At 39.5% G+C, this 13,154-nt stretch overlaps 1 pseudogene across 1 annotated transcript; it reads right to left on the bottom strand.

Moving 5' to 3' along the window:
• Window positions 1–2,617: 2,617 nt before the first annotated feature.
• On the bottom strand, window positions 2,618–12,107 carry LOC148071268 (myosin-binding protein H-like; annotated as a pseudogene). The gene is made up of 11 exons (XR_015712928.1): window positions 11,849–12,107; window positions 10,882–10,968; window positions 10,632–10,766; window positions 9,437–9,604; window positions 7,193–7,281; window positions 5,968–6,163; window positions 5,755–5,894; window positions 5,323–5,695; window positions 4,100–4,286; window positions 3,977–4,030; window positions 2,618–2,910 (listed from the first exon to the last, which is right to left on the bottom strand). The product of XR_015712928.1 is annotated as a myosin-binding protein H-like (transcript).
• Window positions 12,108–13,154: the final 1,047 nt, after the last annotated feature.

Genomic DNA, 13,154 nt, shown 5'->3' with positions numbered 1-13,154 from the left:
AAACCATCACTTGCATTTATGTTCATGTTAATTTCCATAGATACTCTTGGCAATACAATTTCTCAAAAAAAGATAAAAACAAGCCTCAAACTGCTGCATCAAACCAGCAACCCTTCTGCTCCCTGTGTATACCATTAGAAGTATATACACAATATATATATATATATATATATATATATATATATATATATATATATATATATATATATATACAGAAAGGATCTGTATATATATATATATATATATATATATATATATATATTTATATATATATTTATATATATATATATATATACATCTTTTCTGTGTCTGTCTTTCCTGAAGATAGAGAAGATAATAATATTTATATTCATTTATGGAGACTATCCCAGCTAGTTAGGGTGAGAGGCAGGGTAAACCCTAAACAGGTTCCCAGCCTGTCTCAGGACGTCAAAAAACATTAACTGTTCTGTATCTAAAGCTACACTCCGCACAGAGAGAAGGTTGACTATTATTCCTCGTGTCATTCCTGGCATATCTACTGGCCAGCTGTCAATCAAGTAATACATTCTAAATTCACAGTGACGGTTCTTTTATTCATCCAATAAATATTTATTCTTTTAATAATACAAATGACAAATTATACTTTACTTTCATATCACTGTATTATATATTTTAACTGAAATGTCACAGTGACGCATTTATCAGAATGAAAGATGTTCACTTTTTTAATTAGAAAGGGATTAAATATAAAGAATTCAGTATTGTACTGAATTCGAAACACAAGAATAGATATTATATATACACATACTTGCTTTAAAAAACACACCTCTTTTAAACTGGCTTATTCACTCTTGTTTTATAGTTTCCATGGTTTGTAGTCTCCTTTTGCAGGACTTTTGTGACTTTCTTAACTTTTTCTTCTATTGTCACTTTTTTAAAAATATAGTACCAGTGTATGGTTTCCTTATGTGTCATGAAAAGCACCTTATAATTAAAATTAATTATTATATTAAATCATTACTTATGATTCCAATATAATCATTTTGCTATTAAAATACAACTGGAAATAATCCTAAAAAGGAATATTGTCTTTAATGTCCAAGAGATCTAAATCTGGTATATTCGTGACAAAAAAAAAACAAGTATATATTGTTCAACATATATGGCACAACAAAAATAATGGCACTGGTTTCTCTGGTGCTCTACTTGGGCTGCTCCCGGGTGCTGACACGCCGCAATCAGGTCAAAGAGAAGCAACTTCTAAATCAGGTCCTGAACTGTAACACTTAGATCTCACAGGGTTGCCCAACAATAACCCTTTTTTTATATTTAAAGAACTAACTTGTCATTATAATTGGTGTGTGAACACCAGAGGGCGCTAAGTATACACATCAACCTATTACTTGCTCCCAAGTGAAATAAAAAGTCCTATGAGGTTACAAGCTCCTCAGTGAGACTCTCCAGAGAAGCACTGAAAGCAGAAGTAAAACCTCTTATTCTGTCGACACCTGGATGAACCTCTTGCTCTGTAACCTTGGAGACACCTGGCAGCTCCTTCCTGTATCACTATGCCATCACCCCACGGCCAAATACTTACAAGGCGGGGTATTATGGGCTGGTGTTATTATCACGGGGGTCCTGGAATATCGCTGCATGTTCTCTCTGGGGTCCCAGGAGCCAAATGAGCTGAGCTGCTGTTCACGGATTCTCTTACGTTTGGCGGCTGAAAGAAACTGTCACGCGTCCAAACAACGTCAATCTTCAGCCCGAGAGTGTTTTCATGAAGTGGCGACACATCACTGAAGATCCTTTCAACTCTGAAGAATATCTAACTTTCTTAAAGAGAGGATGACACCAGACAGCCATGAAACTAGCTTAGCACCGCTAACTACTCTGTTTTCTTTTGCCATTTCAATATTCAAGTCACAGAATAAACATTGAAACTATGAGAAAATGGCTAATGTAAGTTCAAGTCAGAAGAAATGTATTACTTTATATGATTTTTTCCCACGAAATGTAATCTAAAGTTCACCTTTGTGGAAGAGTTATTTCTTCCATGACAACACACATTTGAGGCGTTTCTTCTTAGCTTGTAGCATTAGCAGTAAAGTTAGCACTACTCTTAAATGCTAATTTAGCTTGTAGCTTTAGCCACCAGCCTATTTATTTTTGAAAACTGTCAAAGCAGTAAAATGTGCTTGTATTTAACCATCATTTCATAGATATTTACTACCAAAACTAGCTGTTTATTACACAGGATTTGGACATGATTAATGTGGAAGAGGTTGAGATGAGATTATTTTGATTGAAACTGTTTTTGTCTATTTTGTCAAATATTTAAGGAATTTAAAAAAAAACAGTTTGAAAATAAAACGTGGCTGTAACAATAGAATTGACATATTGTATTCACATATTTATGTACATTATTCTAACGAATATTGTGCATTTTTAAAATATACACATTTAGGTAAAATCTTCTTGCTCTGAAATTATTCCAAAAACACTAAATGAAGATGAAATGCTGCAAAAGACATAAGTAAAATCAGAAAACAGAGCATATATAAAGGTACTGATTCACATTTATTTGCCTTGCCTGAGGATTTAAATGTCCAAAGCATTGTTCAAATAACAAAACCAGAAATTAAATTATTTATTGACAAAAACACAGATGTTACATGTGAAGTCATGCTGTAAAATTCTTGGTGTTCCTCCAGCGTGTGATCATTTTGGAACCATAGACAGTCGTGGGGAGGATGAGGAGGAGAATGAAAAGCTGATGGTGGACATGGATTTGGACATTAAAGGCATCAAACGACGACGGCGGCAGCTGTCCATCACGACGCTCAGCAAGAAGTCACAGGCAACAACTATGAGCCAGCAGGATCACCAGCCGTATGTACATGTTCAGCCCAGGAATCGAGCACAGTCCTGCGGGCGAGAGCAGCACAGGTCGTAAAAAACATGGAAATATATTCAGGAAGACTTTTGTGTTCATGCGGAGGCAGCTCGGATTTCGACCTGTTCCACACACCTTCAGCTGTGAAGGCCTCGTTCCTTCTGCTCCTAAATTTGGATTGAACACATAGGCAAACAACAACAGCTGTTAGGAAGACTCGTGAACCGAGTAGTACTTAAAGAAAGTACAACATATATATATCCACATTCAAAAGTTTCATTATTAAGTATTTTCTTTACATTCTTAAAATGTAATAGAAATTGTCTAAATTAAACCAGATAAAACAGAAACGTCCAGTTCCTTTTTCTTGTTTGCTGACATTACTCAGCACAAGTTCAAACTAACACAAAAGACAAAAGACTCCAGAAGACAAAGAGTAAAATAATAACAATATGTTGGCTTCAACATAAGGGATCTCTTTGTCTGCAGGACTGCATTAAGTGTTCTGCACAATCTCTGAGAGCAGTCTGTGACTCACGAGGCTGCTAATAAACATTTAAGAGCAAATAAATCCACCCAGAAAAGATAAAAATGCTGCATCTTAGTCTTCTAAAGGAGGCTGCCGTTTCTGCCGAGTCATGGTAATGCGATGAACCCATAAGAAGCCGTCAGAGACATTTAATTTATGGGTCGTCCCTCTTGGAGAGCGGCGGGAGACGTCTTGTCCAAGTTTAGGTCCCTCCATGTATGGAAGGAGAGTCAGGGAGGCAGCTGAGGCCACTCGAGACTCTAATAGATCAGTTATTTCTGAGGTCTTGCAGATGCAGGTTTTTTTTTTTTATTATTTGGGCTGAAATGTGTTTCACCAAATGATAAAATAGTTTTGACACAACAAAGGAGTTGGTGTTGTTTATTTTCTGTAAAATGTGTCTTTTTTAGATACATATTGATAACTATTAAAAACAAATTATCTGTGATTATTCAAGTAAATAGTTTAAATAAATTGTAATTAATGAATATTTCTATCCAAATTACATTAAAAATAAGTTGCATCATAAATCTCAGTAATATCATTAGAGCTGAAAGTGTGTTTCTGACCTGTGTGAGTGTGAACGACAACTTATTTCTTGTCTGCCTCGGCAACGACCGGCTCTGTTGGGGGAAAAACACATTTTAGCCACAAATGAAAGGTTGGTGCTCAGGACAAGGCTCGCGACTTACGTTTGACCTCCAGCTTGCAGCTGACGGTGGTCTCTCCGTGGTCGTTCTTGGCTTTGCAGGTGTACGTGCCGCCGTCAAAGTTACAGGGCTTACGGATCTCCAGGGAGCAGATGCCCTGGACCGTAATCTGCCTAAACTTGGCGTCTTCTCCGATGATCATCTGGTTCTTCATCCATTGGATCTTTGGCTGTTGAAACATGGCAGCAAAGATGAAGAAAAAGTTTGTATTTTTGTCTCATTTTAAGTGGACCCAGCAGGTCTGAGGGTTTATTGCCTCTGAAATGTTGAGCACCTCTCTGGGCCTTAGGAGGAATGTCACACATCTGACCCTGCGTCCATCTGATCTCTGACCCTTCATGCTCCTGCCGTGAAAGGAATACAGTCACCTAATCTATCCCTGGACGCCGCTCATGCCTAAACGGGAGCTGAAAGCGGGGGGACGACTCTGTGGTGGGGGTGAAAATCCTCCTCATTGTCAGCCAGCACTTGATGAGTGCAGCGGCGAGAGGCGCTAAGCTTGTCTGCTACCTGAGTATTATCTTCAGCAGCGACAAGAATCACAAGCAATTAGTTTGTCGACAAACGAGGGGATGTCAGTGAGGCCGTTTCTAAAAATACCTTGGTTCATGGCACGATCACGCAAAACATTCACCAACATTGGCCAAGTTGTTAATGTGAGACCATGAATCTGTCAATGTCTGCATGTGATTTTTTACACATCTTTTGATATTTTGTGTACCAAACATCTTCAGGTTTATTAATATTTTCTTTTTTAATGTCTTCAGGGTAAAGTAATTATTAAATTATTAACAACAACTTTTGTAACAAAGAACCAATACATGTACTTTTCAATCAATTCAAATAATTTAATGAAATATGTTCTTAATTTAACAAAATATTGGATGTTAGCTACACTTAATGTTTCAGTTTCTTTCTTTGTTGTACGTTACAAATTTGAAATAAATGCTCCACCTATCTAATAGTAAACACAACTTTGCAGAGACACTTCTCAACTTGAGATCCGCAGACATAATTCACACAAACACAACACAAATATCAACAGAACCTTGAAATATAAGCTCATTTTGTACAAAAAACTGCAGGATAACAAGAGCTACATTACTCCTCTATAATATGCAAGCTACATTTACCACCAGACAGTTGAGATTGAAACCCCTGATCCAAAGCATCCGATTGTGGGGGACGGAGGAATAAAGGATTACCTTGGGGGTTCCCCTGACGGAGCAGAGCAGCTTGGTGCTGTAGCCGACGGTGGTGGATCTGTCACTCAGGGAGGTGGTGAACTTGGGAGCCTCGTTGAAGTCGTGCTCCTTGAATTCGAGGGGTTTGTATTCGATTCCTGAACGAGACAAGAGTATATCCAGAGTCTGCACCGGAGGAGGACGTTTGATGGTTTGTGTGGAACGGTGCTGGACCTGTCTTCAGGATCGTAGCTTCACCCTTCGTCAAGGCGGCCTCCTCGCTGATTCCACACTTGTTCTCGGAGAACACCCTGAACGTGTAGGTGTTGCCCATGATGAGGTCAGAGATGGTGGCGTTGAGTCTGTGGTAGTGCTCCAACACGGTGAACCAGTCCTGGAAACAACACAGAGAGTTAGCCGCTCACTAATTCACGCTGAACCACCAAAACTCACTCCAGTTTTTTTGTCAGCCTTCTGGATGGTGTAGCCGGTGATGTCTGTGTTTCCGTTGTCAGCGGGTGGGGTCCACTCCAGGGCTACGTTGAAGCCCCAGGTGTCAGCGATCTTGGCGCTGGCGGGAGGACCAGGCAGCTCTGTGCATAGAGGTCAAACACACACATTAGTTATGACCAATAAAAAAAAAGAAACGCTAACACGGATACTCACCAACAATCTGCAGGGTGAGGGATGCCTTGTCCTCGAAGTCCTCCACCTTCACGCACATCTCGTACACGCCGGAGTCGTCTCTCTCGGACGTACGGATGAACAGGATGCTGTCTCTGTCAGAGCTGCGGATGTTCACCCTCTTGGTGTCCAGAGGAGCTCCGTTCTTCAGCCAGCTGACCACAGGTTTGGGTTTACCCTGAAGAAGAGAGAAGCGTTTTTAAAGGTAGCTTTGTTACTCCATGATAAGGTGGAGTGAATGGCTTTAATAATTTCACCTAACTATCGAACTTAAAGCGATTCTATGCGATTTGAAGTCGAGCGACACCAGTGGACTAAAGTGGTAGTGTTTAGCCCGACGGGAGACCACATTTACCATGAGCACTCGCTAAACGTTGCAAAAGTTGCCATGTCCCAGTTTACAGCAGTTGAAAGAATTTTCTCTTTCCAGACTTCCATTGATGAATGAAGGATGGATGAGGTAATGAATCAGATTGTGGATAATGAAATATGATGTGACGGCTTTGTAAATAACATAACTTTAACTTTTGTCTTTAAAAAGATTAAAAATTTGATAGAATGTCGTTTGTACTTCACTCGATGTACTTTTTGTTGCAAGTTACCATGTTATCTAACAAACGCAGTGATGTTTATGCCAGATTTAACCTCCAAAAAATTGAATGTCATAACTGGACTCCTGAGAAGAGTTTCAATTCAAGAGGGTTCCGAAGATCGAATATGTGTACCGTTTATTTTGTAGCAAAAATTACAGATAAAAGGATTTCAATACAATTGCAGGAAATATTAATAATGGCATAAGTCATAGAAGATTGATTTTTGATGAAGTTACGAATAACCATCTGACCCAAGCAAACTTTGAAGGTTAGTCACTCTTGTGCCTCATATGTTGTACAAGTGACTTCCTGTATACTACTGATGTTCCACATGATAAAAAGGATATTTAATCATATAAATAATTGTGTATGAATGTCAATGACATTGAATGCGCTCTCTTGAATGAATTTCTGTCATTGAAAGTTGTGATGATGTTTAGATTTAGCGGCCAACGCTAAACTAATGTCTGCTATTCATTTATGACTTGAATGTATGATGATAAGACGTCTGTTATGTTTGTGTGATGTGATATTGTGGGAGTATTAGTCCCACTATGTGGAGACATGTAATACTGTGTTAATCTTTCATCTTGACAGTAGGTTCTGACACTCACGGTGAAGGGGATGGTGAGGTTGATCTTGTCGCCGACATAGGCAACATATCTCTGCCTGAGGAAGCGAGGCAGACGAACCTTTGGACGATCTGGGAGGGAATGAAGCAAATTATTCACGATTTAAAAAAATGCCACTGGAAATACAAAAGTTGATAAATTGCTGCTTTTATTGTTTTAATCATCACAAATCGCTTTTGTACGATCAGTGTGGAAAGGGGCAGCATCTGTTTTTATTAGAGTTTTGTTTTGTTATAATGACAAAAAATGTATGGTTAATGACCCGAATAAGCGCAGAAAAAGAAGATAAATATGACAAAGTTAAGGAACTTTTCTTGTGACTTATTAAATCTAACTTTGTAGAAATAAGTAATATTCAAAAAGTAAATTCACTTTTTAGAAGCACTCACATTTATTTGGTTTTACCAATTCCCTAAATCATATTCCACCATTTGTGTCACGGTGAGGAATACTTGAATTTGTGGGTCTAAACGGTTTATTTAACCTTCTAACTAAGATTTTCATCAAGTGTTTTACTTCACAAAATAGACAGCAAATAAAAAAGAAATCAAAATGGACGACGTTAAAACCGTATTTTTAAAATAATCAAACGTATACGTTTAATGTATTTTAAAGCATTAAGCCAAATGAAGCATTTCAGAAATAGATCGCAGCTGGACTCGCCACCTGCTGAGCGCCGCACGGCAACATTTGTCAGGAAGCTAAATAAAGATGGCAGATCTTCCAGTGACGCGTGATTGACGCCACAGCTCAGGTTCTTATGAAAGCACACTTCAAAAACATCTAAACACATTCTTTAAAAACTCACTGTTGAGTTAAACCATTTGGACGTGGTGTTTCAATGTCAAGACTCTTAAGCCCAAACATCCTGTAAAGTCCGTGGCACGGTTTTAAATAAACATTCAATCTCAGGAGATTTGGCCGTCACCTAAGACGTTGGAACTAGGACTGCCCTGCCAGGACATGCTGGAATTCACCCCTTACGCCCCCGCCCATCCTGCTGTGAAGCCCCCCCACCTGCTTGCGGTCATATCATTTGTCACCATCGATCTTGCAAAGACGAGGCTGACATTTCCTCTTGGTTTAGCCGCTGCCAGTGATCGCTACACCATGCTGAGAACGCAGCTTTTCTTTCAGGAATACTGGAAATTCTCTGCAGTATTTTATCGTCCGGCAAATACTATGCTACTACTAGGAATACTGAGCTCCCGCCACATTGCTGGAGTCAACTTCCCGCCCTCTTTAACACCCTAAAGTGACTTTACACTTAACTTCAACATCCTCTTTAAAGCCTTTAGGGAACAATCATCATCTTGAAAATCATACAGTGTCTGTGATTACCACCGTGAGGTGCGTGGCATTTGTAAAACTCTCCTCTTAACAAGTGTGGATCATGGTAGGAATGGAGGAACGCAGGTCAGCAGCAACAGGAGAACATTTCTCAGATGACTTGACTCCTGTACAGCGAAACGCTCTCATCATAAACAGCTTTGTAAATGTCACTCTTGTGTACTTTTTATAGCTTTTAAAACACAAACAGGACACAAGTGTTTGTACATTTCTAGTCTGGTTCATAAAACCACTTTATTAAAGGCTCCCTCAGCTAATTACTTCTACAACACAGTGATGTTTGCTCATAGACTGATCCACTGCTTGTTTTTAACCTTAAACCTGAATGGTTGCTAAGTTTTTAATTATACAATAATAACAATAATAATATTCTGATAAAGACTTTCAGGCCATCGACTTTTTGGTGCAATAAAAATCAATGTTTGCTTGTTTAATAAACTTTTTCTTTTTTACGATTTTCTTTCTAAATTCAGTATAATTTGGATGTGGTTTACATTTTATGACCAGTAAAAAAATTGACATCAAGATTTTGGATTATTCTCTAGTTATTATTTGGTGAATTAACTTACAACTTACTTTTACAGTAGTAACTCAAAATAATGTTTCTCACAGAACAAGATAAAACCTTTTAGTTTGCTGTCCAGTGTGGCATTAAACGATGTATTTGACGCTAAAAAAAAGTATTAAGAAAGAAGTATTTTTATTAAGTGGAGGAAGAACTGCTGACGATTATTTAGAGATTACTGCAACCGCTCAAACTTTCATTCATAACATATAATTTGACATGAAATAATACAGATTTTATGTCAAAATTGTAGCATCTCTCCGTACACCCTAATTCAATAAACATCTCAGATGGTTTAACCATCCACTTACCTGCGACTTCCTTCACCAGGACGGCCTCGGGGAGGGCGACGGGGGGGCTGCGGCCGCCAGCATTGACAGCCACCACGCGGATCATCAGGCGGTCACCGGTGGTCTGGTTCTTGATGACATAGCGACAGGACTTCTGCAGATCCTCATTCACCGCTTTCCAGTCCTCGGCTGGAGAGAAAGACAAGAGATTTGGAAACAGAATATGACCCAGAAAAAAAATCAAAGTTAAGTAAAGAACAGAAAGGCTTCGATGCTTTTTTTATTATATTTTTAACTAATTAAATTAACTATTGGTTGTCAGCTGGTTGTCTTTTTCTTCAAATCTTTTTTAGAAATAAATGGAAAAAAAGTAACTCATCAGTCATAGATGAGACATTGTCATAGATTTACAATTTTGAAATGTAGACTTCATTCCCCTTTTTCAAATTTTAGGGGGCAACTGTGTCATGTGACATATGTTATTTTTAACATTTTTCCCTGCCAATGTCCAAAAAAGTAGAATTCTTCCCACATTAAAGTGAATTTCTTCCCATAATATTTCATAATTAACGTTCCCTTCATGCCGTTGATGAGAAACACTAGTCATACAAATCAAAAATGACACGACATGGGGAGTTCTATCTGAAAATCAAAGGTAGTAAACTGTAGATGAAAATCTAAAGCAGGGGCCGTGGTATGACATCACACTTGCATCTTCTTTTTTGTGTGTACATTAAATCCACTGCTTTATTATTTTTAACAAACACAGAATTATATTGATCATATTTTCCTTGTATTATGATTCGGGAAAATGCAGTGAAGGTGTCTCTCCTGCAAACCTGGTCTAATTTCACGGCGGCTGATATTAGCTTTAAGTCTAAAAGCAGGACCCCCAACAGCTCCGGAGGTGCCTCATTCCATGTAGGGCCAGGTTCTCAAGCTCATGATATAACTCTGCCGGTGACAGCTGCAGCTGCTCACCCACTTTTCAGCCGAAATCACCCCAGAATTTAACCCCTCAAAATAACCACAAAACACATCATAAATTATCATTAATATTCATTTCAAAGTGTCTTTAACGAAAGAGCGGACCGGAGAAGAAGAAGAATTCCGACGACTCCTGAAGGTAAGCCGACACTTACTGTGCCAATGTATTAATACTTCCATCTGACCTCCGTGTCAGAGAACACCTGACCAAAACCAGAGCGGGACTCACTTCCTTCCTTGCACACTTCAATGGTGTAGCCATCCAGACCCGTCACTCCGACGACCTCGGGCTGGCTCCAGATGATGGACACGGAGGTGTCGTTCTTGTCCTCCACAAACAGGTCGACTGGAGCGCTGGTAGGCTCTAAGACACCACCCCACGGAAAAAAAATGAAAGTTAAAAACAGATAAAACTGATTCAAGATGCTGGGTAGTTAAGAGAGGACGCTCCGTGTTGATGGTCCTGACCGGACTGTTACCTTTAGGAGGAGGAGGAGGAGGTGAGGGCGCTTTAGGCTCTTCTGGCTCGGCCGGCTCAGCAGCAGCAGCAGCATCAGCAGCATCAGCTGATGTTAAATATGCATTTTCATTATTCAAAGAGCAGCATGTGGAGCGCGGCAGCAGAACTTATCCAGCAAATAATGGTTATAAACGATGTTTGTTCAGCACGAGCAGGTGCCTCGGAGACAGCAGCTGTTCATATCAGTTATTAATAGTTAAAGAGATTACAGCAGACGAGGGATGCTGCGTTTCGAAGGAGAGATGTTAGTTTGGGGTTTGACAGCAGGGCAGCTGATGTTAGAGCTGAGCTGAGGGCAGAGGATCGATAAAGTCACAATAGTAAGGAAGTCATTTGTATTTATATAGCGGTTTTCCAGACCTGGGTCACAAAGCGCTTTAACAGTCAAAACAATAATCAAAATATATACTTTAAACGTCAAGATAATACTGAGAACAACACAGGAGTTCCAGAAAATCAAGGAAAAGCCTGTACAAATAAAAATAGTAAATAGTAATGTAGTCGCAGCAATGCTATAGTAAATAGAAATGAAACGAAGCTTCATCAGAAAAAGTTGAACATATTTTTTGTTATTGAATTAAACATTAACACTCACTAGAAACATTAAATGTGGCATTTTAAAAATACTGTATATTCTGCTTCCACACTTTCGTTTAGTTATCAATACGTTACGATATGTTGACCTTACCGTACATGTTACGTAGTTTAGCTAACAGGCCATATATTTATACAACTAAATTTGAATTAAAAACTCTGAAATTAATACTTAAATGTTTAAATATTGACACTGAGAAGTTTAAAAAATATGTAGTTTAATTCGTTAAATATTTAATAAAAATAACAGTATGCAGTGAAAAACGAGCTAGTTCGATAAAGTTGACTCTGACCTCCATTTTAAAAGTTATCTCTCTATTAAGTATCTTTACCGTCCGCGGGAGGAGGCGTCGGGGCTTTGGGCTCCTCGGCCGCCGGGGCGGCGTCTCCCTCGGCGGGGGCGGCCTCAGCAGGTGCAGCCTCCGCCTCGGCGGGTGCGGGAGCAGCCTCGGCGGGAGCCGGTTCCGGTACGGGGACGGGTTCGGGTTCCGGCTCCGGAGCTTTCTCCTCCTTCTTGGCTGGTTCCTTCTTGGCCGCCTTCTTGATGGGGGCAGGCTTGGACGGCATGTCTGCGGCTGCTTCCCGAGTCAGTTAAGTCCGTGAAAGTGGATCCAATGCCATCGTCCTGCTGGAGGGAGGCAGGTTTATATGAGGCCCCGCAGGACCAGGACACTCCCCCGGGTGATGGTGAAAGGGACACCCGAGCAGGGCGCCATCTTGTTTTCACTTATAAGGACTAACGCAGAAGAAGATAATAGTGGGAACTTCAATTTACTCAGGGGCCACAATTCATACTGTTTAAAAAAGAAAAGGAGCAAAACGCCTATAATGATGGAAACAAGGAAAACAAACCAAAAAAAAATCTATTTTATATACATTAAAAAAACATTTATTCTGACGTAAAAGCATTTTACTTTATTATTATTTACATGCAGTAAATACTTGAAGCCTGAAGTGGTATTTAGAGTTGAATTAATAGAAATAAATACAACTTAAAAGTGTTAGTTTCTACATTCTGTATCTGACTATTGTACTTTTGACCTCATGAGGGCCACATAAATATTCTGTAATAAGTGTAATAAGTGCAATAAGTGTAGGCCGCGTCTGCAATTCCCCCGGTTCTGCCCAAGAACACAAGAGTTATGAGCAGGTAAATTAAATTGCTGAACATTTGCTGGTTCGATTCCAGGCCGAGCCAACCTTTCTGTGTGAAGTTTGTATGTTCTCCCCGTGTTGCGTGGGTTTACTCCGGGCACTCAGGTTTCCTCCCACAGTCCAAAAACATACAGAAGTTAATTGAGAACTTTGGGAAATTGTCCATAGGTATGAGAGCGTGTGTGAATGGTTGTCTGTCTTTGTGTGCCCTGCGACAGACTGGCGTCCTGTCCAGGGTGTCCACTGTCCCTCGCCCTATGATACTGGGATAGGCTCCAGTATCCCCGCGACCCTGGTAAGGGATAAAGCTGTAGAAAATTAATGAATGAATAAATGACAGGGTAGTTTAATTTCTTATTATATTTGATTATTATTATTCAGTTTGCTTGTTATTAATAAGTGCCATGTCAACGTGTTTCAGCTCCAGTAGGACTTGAAACAGTTCCAGAACTAATCATACAATTGAAATTGTACAGTACAATG

Source organism: Callionymus lyra, chromosome 10 (genome assembly GCF_982586985.1).
Source record: "Callionymus lyra chromosome 10, fCalLyr1.hap1.1, whole genome shotgun sequence".
Lineage (NCBI taxonomy): Eukaryota > Metazoa > Chordata > Actinopteri > Syngnathiformes > Callionymidae > Callionymus > Callionymus lyra.
Note: the sequence above shows the minus strand (reverse complement) of the source record. Positions and strands in the feature narration are given on the sequence as shown.